This window comes from Sturnus vulgaris, chromosome 1, assembly GCF_052056855.1.
Source record: "Sturnus vulgaris isolate bStuVul1 chromosome 1, bStuVul1.hap1, whole genome shotgun sequence".
NCBI lineage: Eukaryota > Metazoa > Chordata > Aves > Passeriformes > Sturnidae > Sturnus > Sturnus vulgaris.
The window spans coordinates 24,551,946-24,564,751 of record NC_142243.1 but is presented as its reverse complement, the minus strand read 5'-3'; the positions used below and the strand labels follow the sequence as shown (position 1 = coordinate 24,564,751).

The 12,806-nt window shown below is 43.6% G+C and overlaps 1 protein-coding gene across 7 annotated transcripts in view; it reads right to left on the bottom strand.

Annotated features, from left to right (window-relative positions):
• DYNC1I1 (dynein cytoplasmic 1 intermediate chain 1) overlaps positions 1-11,487 on the bottom strand; it is a 183,459-nt gene extending 171,972 nt beyond the window's left edge. For 2 of the 7 annotated variants that reach the window (XM_088161933.1, XM_088161939.1), the window contains exon 1: positions 11,219-11,487. The gene's annotated coding sequence lies outside the window, so the exon portion shown is untranslated. Of the gene's footprint in view, positions 1-3,896; positions 3,934-11,218 lie in introns of those variants that run through there. The other 5 variants (XM_014878487.2, XM_014878488.2, XM_088161906.1 and 2 more) reach the window with 5 other exon arrangements.
• Positions 11,488-12,806: the final 1,319 nt, after the last annotated feature.

Here is a 12,806-nt window from a genome sequence, read left to right as displayed (position 1 = left end):
CACTCTAATACATTGCATTCATTTGAAAATAACGTTTGAAACACACTTCAAATGGGCAAGAGGGGCTAGAAGCGTCTCAACAGTAATTTTTAAATAAACATGAGTGCCTCTTTTCATCATGCATCAGAATTTGTACTTGACTTCCGCAGAATAACATAAATAATTTTGCTAAATGGGCATATCAATGTTTATGAAATCACAACAATGAGCAAATATTTGCAGCTGCAAAAACTCAGCATTTGCAGTATTTAAAGGAATCTCTTGTGTGTGATGAATTCAGGAAAACACTAAGTAAAATTGGAGAGACAAAGTAAGTGTTCTTTCTACATAACCTTGAGGCAAAATAGTCAGGCTTTTTACACTGCATCTCTGTATTTATCTATAAATAAAAATGGTTGTCAAGTGTTACATTTCAGGGAATGTACCATTTTTATCCTTCAGCTTCTGAACATTTCTTGCAGATGGGCAAAGGTCTTGTACTTTGTTCTGTAAAGGTTTACAAGTCATAAGCATCCAGAGATTTGGTTCTGTGCTTCCTCCTGGTTGCTATGCAACAGGTCAGCACATCTCTAGTCTATTTATTTTGATGCTGACAGGGTATAAGAGATGTACCCACAACTGCTTACACATCTCTTACAATCTATATCTCCATTTAATCTTTTCACTCTTGTTCTTCCATAGCGGCCCTACTACAAAGTTAACTCAGTTTCAGCAGAATTGCAGGGTCTCCACAAAGCAGCATGTGAGCAGAACACTATTACTGCCCATTCTTCCAGCACCAGTAGTGTCAAAGAAGCAACAGCTTCTTGTCATCCCTTCCTCTCATGCCCCTTTAGTCTCTTAAATTTACCCTGATCTTTTCAATTCCAACAAACCTAGTTCCATGGAAGAGCCATCAAGGTTAAAGGGAAGAAGCTGCTGGCAACACTGGAGATGGGCAACAAACACACAATCTTCCAGCAAGGAGCAGAATGAACTCAAGAACTAACATGTCACTCTAGCAAAACCGCTTCATGTCTTGCACCAAATATGCTCCCTTTATATTGAATTCCACAGAACCAACAGCATATATCTCCTCAAATAAAACTGAATTTTAAACAGGTCTTTTCAAATGTTTTGGATTTTCTCTCAATAAGCATTGAAGAGCACAGTTATAACTGCACAATGATCTCAGATCAAGATGGTCCTCAATGATGCAGCAGCCAATACTGATTTGTACTTCCCAGGCATCTGACTGAGGAATTGTGCCCTGTGAATCTGTTACAAAGAGCAAATGTTTTTAACAAAGCAACCACTTGCATGCTTGACTACATTTAGATCTTGTAGAATAGATGATTTCTAAGCATTCTTGGTCACTGCCCTCTCTGTCAGCTTCTGTCTGTTATCTTTTACTGTTTGGCTGCAATAACACCCAGGACTCCATACATGGCTCTGTATGTGGCTGGGAATGGACACAAAAAAATTCCAAATTTTGTGACTCTGCATTCCCCACACATTAACTAGTCTTTCTTGTTGCCCTGTGTTATTTTCTGTGAATTTCCCATCTTGCTCCAGAGAGGAATTGTAGGAGGAACAGATCAAGAGTAGGCAGCCCTTCTGAGAAGGACTTTGGGGTGCTGGTGGATGAGAGGCTGGACATGTCCCAGCAATGTGCACTCACAGCCCAGAAACTCAAACATGTCCTGGGCTGCACCAAAAGCAGCGTGGCCAGCAGGGTGAGGGAGGGAATTCTGCCCCTCTGCTGTGCTCCAGTGAGACCCTACCTAGAACACAGCACCCAGCTCTGGGGTCCCAGCACAGGAAGGACATGGACCTGTTGGAGTGGGTCCAGAGGAGACCACCAAGTTGATTAGAGAGATGGAGTACATGTCCTGTAAGGAAAAGGTGAGAGATTTGGATTTGTTCAGCCTGGAAAACAGTGGGCTTTGGGGTTACCTAATTGCTGTTTTCCAGTTCCTGAAAGGAGCCTACAAGAGATAAAGACTTTTTATAACAGCATGAAGAGACAAGACAAGGGGAAAGAGATTCAAACTGAAAAAGAGTAGATTTAGATTGGCTATTAGGAAGAAAGCTTTTACAGTGAGGGTGGTGAGGCACTGGAACAGGCTGCCCAGAGAAGCTGTGGATGCACCAACCCTGGAAGTGTTTAAATGCCAGGTTGGATGGAGCTCTGAGTGAAAGGTGTCTCTATCCACTGAAGAGGGCTTTCATCTCAAAGGTCCCTTTCAAACCCAGCCATTCTATGATTCTGTGACCTAGTAGGATAATTTAAAGGTGTTTCCTGACATTAAAGACAACCAAATGCAAGCTGTAAATTGGTAAGATTTTAGAGATGGATAATGTGAAAGAAGCAACAATCTAAACCTCAAGCAGCAGGTCACTTACCTAGAAAAATAAGAGCCCTGTTTCATGTCTTTGATTTCAATTTCTTTTGTATATATTTCTTATACAATGATCAGATGTAGATATCTGCTGCTATCATTGATATGACCTCTTCTTCAAAACCTATATAAAATATCTTGCTCAACATAACAGTACCAAAGTGCCTCCCAGGGTAAATTTAACGATTTACTAAAACCTAACATCGAATTTCACTTCAGGATGTCTGCTAGTCTCTCCTGAAGTGGAAAAAAGACGCATTTTCTCCATCTTGAAAGTATTTCAGCCATTAAAATGTGTACTTTCATTCCATATGGGGGGTAAAACTGACCTCTCTGACTTTTCCACCCTCCTCCTGAGATAACCCTAATGGTACATGGCCAGCAAAGTGATACTTAAAGCCATTTACCCAAATATGAAAAATGCATGCTCTAGTGTCTGATTCTTAACCCAGTTATGACAACTGCCAGAGAGACATCAAAGAACAAGTTATGCTGCCATCACACAGGTTTTTCTGGAAGACTTAGTCAGATACCGATTCTTTCTTATAACAAAATATGCTTTTCTCTGCTGCTGATGTTTGTAAGGATGTAACTAGGTTAAAAATATTACACATTGATTTCAGCTCTGAAGTCAAGACAGCTAATGATTTAGAAAACAGGCTGTAAGAAATATACAGAAAATTCTCAACAAGCAGAATAAACAACACTGCCATTCTCTTTGTAGTTCCCAGGGCTTATTTGGCAGTATTAACAAAGCAAGATGAATGCTCAGAGTCTCCCTTAGCCAAATATCCCTGTTGACTGACAGAAGAGAAAAAAGGTATGTCCAGATAACAAGGCAAGATGACGAAAGCAGATGTCTAACAGTATAATTTAAAGGACATATCCAAAGAATTTGAATATGAGAGAGGACAATGAATCAGGAAACCTATACTTTCCATTTATCTTTTCTGTGGTTAAAGCGTTCCACCAAGATAGGAGAAATATGTTTTGAGGTTTGTTTGTTTGTTTGTGGTTTGTTGGGGGGGGGTTGGACTTTTTTTGTCTTGAGAAGACTGAAACCCACATTCCTAGGGTGACAGCTGGCTAATGAGTGAGAAGGACTGCATTCTTAATCATTGAAGCTATTTCTATTAATTTCTTTTCTGCAAAGATTCATTGGACCAGAAGAAGCAGATGCAAGAGAGCGAACATTAATCCCTAACAGAGGCCCCTGGCCTTTGTTTCAGGGTTAGTTTATATTATACATAGTGACTGTTTAGTTTACAATAGAATGCTGTATTTAGTATCTGGAGCCCAAGACTCTTTCTTCCTGAGCATTTGAAGCAAGGTGCTGAAGAGTCCTTTCTACTTCTCCCACATGCTCTGCTGCACCCAAAGAAACTTTAATATTTTAGATTTATGTGAAGCAGCTTCAGCAGGGAAGACTGGAAAAGTATTTACTGTAGAAGACATATAAGTTGCTGGTCAGAGCACAGATGAAGGCAAATATCTCTAAGCAAAAACAAAAATTACCTGTGACTCCTTTACTTCAGGTCCCATCAGAACCAGGGTCCACTAAAAGCAGGAGAAGATGCTGTCAGCTGCAGCTCAGAATGGAACACACAGTATGGCAGATGGAATTGAGGAATGTGAACTAGATGGAGCAGCCTCAGAGAGACAGAGTGGACAACTGGCCTGTTGAGTCTGAGGGCACACATCAGAAAAGGGCAAAAAAGGCAGAAAAGTGAGTTTTTAGAGACTGCCTGTGCTTCAGTAGCTAGGTGAGAGCCAAGCTGATTTTTGAGGACAGCAATTTTAGTGTCTGTTTCCATACCATTTTGTCAGTTTAGATGCAGCTCAGCTTCCCAGGCACCATAAGAACTTGCAGTTTGGGGAATTCAAGTATGCAAACCAGATTTAAGATGTGGACATGTTCTGCACTTTAAGCACAGCCTCCTACAAAAGCAAGGCTGGCTGCACATGAGCTCTTCTTTCCCATGCACACACATCTCTCTCAAATGTCCTGGCTTCCACTGACAAGAAACTTCACAAATGGGCTGACTGAGAGCAAAAGCAAACAAGTCTCCATCCTAAACGGTGGGGCAATCACATTCCTGGACCACACTGCAGGATGCCTCCAGAAGCAAGCCTTAGTGCATGGCCCAATACAGCAGGACCTTGGCTCCAGAGTTTGAGACCAAGACATTAGTTAGAGACCACCAGTTCTCTTCAAACGGGGAACACAATATATAGATAGTTTTGGAAAATATATCAACTTTTACTAGTGGCTGTCAAAAAAATACTGGACTCCTGAAGGTCCACAAGGCAATCAGAAATGGTCCATGTCTGGTTTTTAGCCACATTAAACTGTTAAGCTAGTTCCAACAGCTAGTCTTGAGGATTAAGAGCAGAACACAGTTTAAAAACTCTAGAGATCATTGCAGTATCAGAAGAGAGAACCAGAGAGAACCCAGGAGTAATTGGGTAATGGTTAAAGTTAATCCTTTAGCAAAAGTGGATATTACATGATATGATAAAGCACAGAAGTTAAACACGTACCAAAAAAAAAAAAATATATACATATATAGACATACACTGTCCCTCAAGGAAAATAACATAAAAAAGGGAGGCAACCAACTTTAATCATACTTACTCCTAATTCATCACTTGGTTTAGTGAAATCAGAAACTACAAACTTTCTGGGGAAAAATCAAACTTAATTAAACTTTACTGAATGAACACTGAGGAGGCATGATCTCCATTTAATAACTTCAAAATCAACACTAGTATTAACTCATATTACTGCTGCATTTTATTATAATTTTGTTTAAAAAGACTCACATGTTTGTCAATATAGAAGTCTAGAGTCTTTTACTTCCCTGTCCCCAGAGTCAATGATAAGTAAACAATAAAACCCAGTAAGTGTCATGCAAAGAAAGGCTGCTGTTAAAAGTGTGGACAGCACCAGTAGCAAGGCTGAAACATGGGGTTTTTTCCATCTTAGCCCCCAACAAAGAATATAATTTACTGTCATCTTTTGAGTTCTATGCTTTAAACATATGGGAAAATCCTAAGGCTCTTTAATTTATAATTATCAGACAAAGTACTGAATTTGCACAAGGTATTTTTAAAATATTGTCAGAGGCCTTTAGAGGCTGAGAAACTAGGCTTTCCTGCATTTTCTTGCTATTCAGCTGGCTGTGAAAAAGAAAATATTGTGGGAAATAAAGGGACAGTTTTCCCACGGGCTCTTTCAGTACAAAGAGAGAATGGCATCACTGTTTTTTTTTGTTTTGACTCCAGTACAATACCCTCCTATCCCATCAGCACAATTTTTCTTGTATTATTATTACTACTGTGGAGATAGTGAAAGGCAAGGATACAACATTCACAGGCTTTGCCAAGTGCAGCAGATTATGTACATGAATAGCTAACTGCACACTAGGGGGTAGGATTTAGGTCAAATTTCTTGTTTCATTCCAAAAGGTTATAGATTTGTAAACCATTCATTGTTTAATGCACCACACAATTTACAGTCACAAGCACATATAACCTGAACTATCTTTTCTCTGTTTTTTGCAGAAGTAATTTGTTTTCCTAGGCAATGAAGACTGGCAGAAGTTGATAGTCTGTTACAAACTGCTATAAGCGTGTAACAAAGCTCTATGAGCAGTCTCAGCTAAAAAGGACAAAGAATTAATTCATTTAGGGGCAAGCTAAAATCTGAAATAAATCAAAATTATGATACAAACCACCCTCTGGTTCAGCTATTGCTCAAAATGTAACTAGAAACAAACTGATGAAAGAAACAACAATGTCATACGACTTTGAATAGTGAGATTAATGAAAACGGCAAATCTTTTCTATTACTTTAAGAGAAGATAAACATGTATTATGAAATAAGTCACATGAGTTTAGATAGTCCCCCAACTTTGTGCTGTGAGAATCTGAGAATAAATTCTCTTAAAAACTCAGTGTCAGCGGAACAGTCTTTAAACCAGAACAGACAGGTTCAAATATAAGAAAACAGTAGAAACAGTCTGGGTTAGTTGGTTGTTTTGTTTGTTTTTTTTTTTTCCCTGTAACCCTGCTTTATTACATATTTTAATTTCTGGAAATATATAATAGCAATCATTTGAAATGTCTTTGCCCCAATTACCAAGTGACCTGGTAACCACTCTGATCCTAACAGTGGAGGCCTAATGTGCAAAACATGAAACAAGGGCATGCCTTGAATAGTAAGGATTTAATGCTGCTGTCTATACCCTTTAAAAGCTAAGATCTTTTTTAATGGATACAAAACGGAAGGGGTGAATAGTTTAGGGCAAGAGAAATCCATATTTTCCCAGCATGTGGTCTAAGACCTACAGTAATTAACTTTCAAGACTAACACAGCATAGTTTCAGTATAATATAGCATAGTTTTTTCTGTGAAATTCAGCCTGAACATATTAGAATCAAGGAAGGCTTGATATAAAGTGATATAAATAGATAAGAAATATATCCTCTATTATACTTATTTATATTTAATCATACTTGCAGTTTTGTGTCTTGGCCTTACTATAACTCCCTATTGTTTGAACACAAAACACACTGCATCTTTCTGCTGGGCTGAAGTGAAAAATTAATAACTGAGGAGCAGGATTTGGAATTATTTGTACCACATCACAGATGGAGAGAGAAAAGAACAAGGAACTAATATAATTTCTCTGCTAGGGGAGGGAAGGGAAGGCCAGCAAGGAGGGAATGTGATGTTAAGGCAAGTATTGAGGAAAAGAGAAAATGGTAAGCTGCAAAGAATGATAGCAAGAGGGAAAGGAAATGTGAAGAAAATATAACACTGTAAAAAAAAAGTTAGATCCTTAAAAGATTCCTTCTGTAACTGTTTTCTGATGAGTTGCAATAAATGAGACCTCTCCTTTAATCAAATTATTGATTAATTACTCTAGGAACAAGCAGGGACTGTCAACCAGCACCTGGGGAACAACCTGGGGAGCACACAGGGTAGAAGTGCACTGCTCCAGAAGTGCTCCAGGGAGGTCTGCTCCTCAGGTTGATGTAACTTGTCTCTCCAGATCAGCTGATTCACATGCATGGGAGCAGTGTTAAATAGAAAACATGTACTTTTACTCTAAGATTATGAGCCAAGAATCACAGGAGACATCTAAGCAGCTATTATTCATCAGGTAACACAAATATTTGCACACAGGTCAATGCAGCAGTTAGACAGGGACTCATACAAACTCTGTTAAGTCAACGCAAAAATCTCATTTCTTCCAATAGCGTTTGGAGAGGTATCATGGCTTTCCAACAATGAGGGCAGCTGACTTCTGCCATCACTCTACAGGCTCGGTTCACCACCAGAGATGTCAGAGAGAAACTCCCATTACTGCAGCAGTGACAGAGCTGAGACCTCGGTCCTTAAACGTGAGCATGGAGTTACAGTGTGCTGCTCACAAAAGGCTTCAAGAAACTGTCACTCCTGTCCCATGTCTTCTTCATGCTGCACTGCACTCTCAGATATTAATCAGAATACTTCTGCTTCAAAAGGTAAAACAAAAAGTGCTGAAGAAGCACAGTAAAAAAAGAAGGGGTATGGTTTTAAGCTCAGTAAGGGTTGGTGCATCACCTGTCACAGATTATCAGAGGTGTCTTGTATCTGTAAGATCTAGTGGCTCACACATTAGTCTGCTTCACAGCTTCCTGCAGCTCCTGCCATCTGCCTGGAAGTAGCCATTTTCCCAGAAAAGTTGGCAAGATGATGCCAACTAAAATGAACAGTACTGGGGGAGCAAGCTCATGTATTCTGTCTTATTTTGAGGCTTGCAGATGGCCAAGTGAACAACAGCTCCCAATGTAATCTCTAACTAAAAAGAGCTAGCACACTTTTAGATGGATTATTACCAAGTAGCAAATGGACATATTGCATCGATCTGAGATTTAGACAGAGTCAGGGTCTCTTTGTTAAGCACTATCATTCCTGCATTACCATTTCTGCCTGCTTACAGACAGCCAAGGGGAGACCATTCGAGCCCTCATCTGAAAAGCAAGCCCCCATATGGACACATAAATGTGTACTCACCTGCAGGACTTCTGTTTTTCTGATGAACAGAAATAAAGCTGCACCGGCAAAAGCACAGTTTTACTAATACAGGTTGCATCTGTACTAAGGGCATTTTGCCATCATATTCCATCAGTATTTTGGCTGGAAAATATCACTTTTAAACACAGATTACATCTAGAGTCATTATGGTTTGTTTCATTTAAGGTTTTTAAAATAAAAATCTGTAAGTATCAGATGAGTATTGCACTGAGAGGTCATTATATCTCACTGTGGCAGAAAGCCTGAGACTGTATCTCTGCAGATATGAATTACCCTGTGCACCTCAGTGAGGATTTCAGTGTTACTTCCCTTCAGCTTCTCCGAAAATTGAAACTCATGGAAAGGACAAGGAGGATCATTCTGTTACCATCCCATCACCACCACCAAGCAGCAACCCATGTAGGCACTAGCTGCTTGGTAACACTGAAAGATTCCTAATTACTACTTCTGCTGCTGGACAAACCAAGCCAAAGGAGCTCAATAGGGCACTCGAGGCATAGCCCAGTTTAACAAGCCTGAGTAGTCCTAGAGAGTGACCATAAATATGTTTAAAATATCTATGAGAAGTAAAGTTTGAGGAGCTGAAAGATACCAAATGGTTAACTGATTCACTAGCAGGAGTAAATGGAGCTTTCAAAAACAATACTGCCTTTCTATACCCTTATGTTTTTTTTCTATTTCAATCCCTTATCTTTTTCCCTTCCAGCCCATTTCACATCATTGTCCAATATCCTGCAATGGTGGTGCCTCTAATACAGCCCATCAGATAGAGCAACCAGCTCTATCTAGTAGATTCCCCCTCTCTCTTCTTGCAGGTTGGAAAACAGAGGGCAGCAGGGAATGCTTCTTGAAACCTGTCTTACAAAAGGAAAGAAGACCAAGGGACTGAATCTGTTAATTTATTTGAAAATAAGGCAGGTAAGTTATTGTTGCATCATTTAGAGTACCTACACTGAAGACAGCCGCTAAAGCAAGGCTTTTATCTACGAGAGGCATAACAGGAACCAGAAACCTGAAGTTGGAAAAATACACTGGAAAACAAACACATTTCAATAATGAAAAAACTAGCCACTGAAAGGCATCACAAAGGAGGGCAGATCACTTCCCTTCCTTCTATACAAAGAGCTGGAAGGTCAGCTTCTTAATTTAAGATCTGCAGGGTACAAAATATTATTTCTCTGACTATTCTTTGAGTAGCAAGATTTCCAAACTTCCAGTAATTACTGCATGTGTAAGGTGTGGTTTATTGCTGCTCCTTTAAAGATTTCTCTTCAAAACTGTGGATAAAGCAGCACTACAGTTTGTGTATTTTTATGGTAGACTAATTTGAGGCAGAGGTACTTAGATCTGGGAGAAATCTAGCCAATCCAACTCTAAACCATCTTTTGGATCTCCATATACCTGTCCCTCAGAAGTCTCACTTATAAAGGAAGATGATGGTAAGTCCCAATCTTCAAAAGTCTGTTCACAGAGAAGGTACAGAAGGGACAACACATTTTGTATTTTTATGGACTATAGATGGATGATTTTGGGAAAAGAAAACAAAGCAGAGGACAGGTGTCGCAGTGAGCACTCCCCTGGGAGAAGACCTGGATGTGGCCCCAAGGTACTTAGCAAGAACAAATGAGGCACTTCAGCAAAGCACATTGGTAGTAACAGAAATTAAATTCCCCTATTGTTTTGATAACACCATCTATCAGAAGACAGGTAGTCCTGGGACCTGGGATTTCCATTCTGAAACAGGTTTTGCAGTCCCACGCTTCACGATATTTAGTGCAATTTCCAATGTAATTTAAAGTCCTCCTGCAGAAGTGAAGCGCTGACAAAACCCTGTATGTCAGGATAAATTTCCAGGTGCAAGTGCCAAAGTCATATGCCAGCTTCATGTCAGGTCCTTCCATCTCATGCCCTCTATATTAGCAGGCTAGATCGCTTGATCTGCCAAGAACCCTTATGTTATAGGCATTTGTAGCTCAAATCTGTACTTTCTGTCAATGGCAATATTGACAGAAAAACAAACTTCGTTCCAGTCCATAAAACGGGGGCTTTGTCTAGGAAATCTGGGGCCTTATGTTCTCTGCTGACCGTGGGGGATTCCGGGGATGATGTAACTGTAATAACATCCTTCTGAAAAATCTATTTCACTGGACTACCAGTGAAAAAAGGGCTCTGGGTGGCTGCCTCCTTCTCTCACACTTTTAGGGAATTATCTTAAGAAGGGGGAAATAACCTATTTACTGTCGTCCTGGACTTGAGTAAACCCACTACCGCTCACGATGTGCGAAGAATTAGAGATGAAAAACTTTCACCACTACCTTTTGCTTTAAGCTGCTGGCGCTCAGGCACCAGTCGGGAGCTCGGCCGGGGCCGGGAGGCGCCCCAGGGACCGGAGCAGGTGCCGAGGCCGGCGAGGCTCGCTCAGCGCAGCGCTCCCGCAGACGAGCCGCGGGCCGCCAGAGCCCACCCGCGGGCAGCCGGGGATGCCCGCTCGCCCAGCCGGGGATGCTCGCTCGCCCAGCCGGGGATGCCCGCTCCCCCAGCCGGGGATGCCCGCTCGCCCAGCCGGGGACGCTCGCTCGCCCAGCCGGGCCGCCTGCCCAGGGAATGCCTCCGGCGGCCGCACCAGGCTCCGCGGCCGCTGCGCATCCCGCCCCGCTCCTCCGCCGCCAGCGCCGGCGCCAAGGGCAGCCCCCACTCGCCCCTCCGGTACGGCCCCGCCGCGCCCCGGCCCCGCCGCCCCGCGGGTGCCTCACCTCCGCCGGCGCCCGGGAGATGCGGAGCGGCTCCCGGAGCCTTGCAGCGCTCACCGACCCTCGCCGCCGGGGGAGCAGAGGGATGCTCTGCTGAGCGAAGGGCTGCTGCCAGTAGCTGCGCCGAGCCGAGCCGAACCGAGCCGAGCCGTGCCGCCCGCCGCTGCGGCAGGACCGCCGCCGCCGGCTGAATATGCTGTCTCACGGTGGACAGGCTCCTCCCGAGAGCTGCTGTTGCCGCTTTCCTCCTCCCGCCCCCTCCTCCTCCTCCTCCTCCGCCCCGCGCCCCCGGTAGCGACACCCCCGTGGGGCCGGGGCGGGGCCGGGGGGCGCGGGGCAGGTGGCGGCGGAGGGACCGCTCCGTGTCCCCGCCCGGCCCCCCGGCAACTCCGGCCTCAAGTACGCTCTCTCGGCTCCTCCGTGCTCCCCTCGCTGTCACCGCCACAGCGGCGCAGGCTTCGCCCCAGAACGGCCGAGCTCGGCTGTCAGCACAGCACCGGCTTCACCGTCAGCCCCACCACAGCCCGGGCAGCATCCCCCGCCACCTCCGCAGCATCCCTGACACCATCCCATGGCTGCAGCCGGCAGCCCCACGGCAGCCGAGGCAGCATCCCCACCACCATCCTCACGGCAGCAGTGGCAGCCCCACAGTGGCTCAGCCACCACCCTCTAAGCTGCCCAGGATATCCCCCCGGGCCAGCCTGGCCATCAGCCCCGCAGCAGCCTGGTCAGCTGTCATGACACCAGGCTCCTGCTTAGTCCTATCCCTTTCTGGGAGAACAGAGAGAGCTCCAGAACAGATGAACGAGACCAAGCTTTCATGGTTAAATAAGGACCAGACAGAGTGCCCAAACACAGAGGTTTTGCTTAGTACCTGTTTGCTCACACCACTCATGGGGACAGGTACCAGACAGGATTTCTAGCATTGCACCTGCTGCTCTCCACACACCGACATACTCATCTCCTGGGGGAGAGGTGCCAAGCAGAGCTGTTGGGGACAGTCCATGCTCCTGTAAAATTGCACCCACCTCCAGCTTCCCTCTCCCTTATTGCACATAAGGAAAGCCTCTACCCTTTGTACCATGGTTTGTTCTTTAAAAACGTGATGTCCTGGGCATATGATTCACTGTTGTCCATCCTTCTGGTCCAAGAGAGCAGGAAAAGTACCCTTCAGAATCCTGTCCTGCAGCCTAATCTCTTGTTTTCTTTTGCTGATAAACACTAATTCCAGCCACTGTCATTAGAGGTCTAGGGCCTGTCCTGGGAAGATTGAGGTATACCCAGCCCACTGAAAAGTCAAAAAGGATTCACATTCATCTCCAGCTCCTGCCAGACCCAGACAGACACCTGGTCAGGAGACAAAGAATCCTGAAGAGGAACAAAAGCCTCCATTACTGGTGAGGATACAGTGGTGAAATAACAGTTTTTCAATTTAACTGGAGTTGAATCAGGAAAGACTCATCTTTTGCTCTCCTGTGAAACTCCTTAAAGAGCAACATCTGCTTCTGCAGGTTGGAGCATGTGGAAAAAAGCCCCGTGGTTTTAAATGCACAATTTGGAACGTTTTGAGTTTGGGGCATTTGAAGCTTCT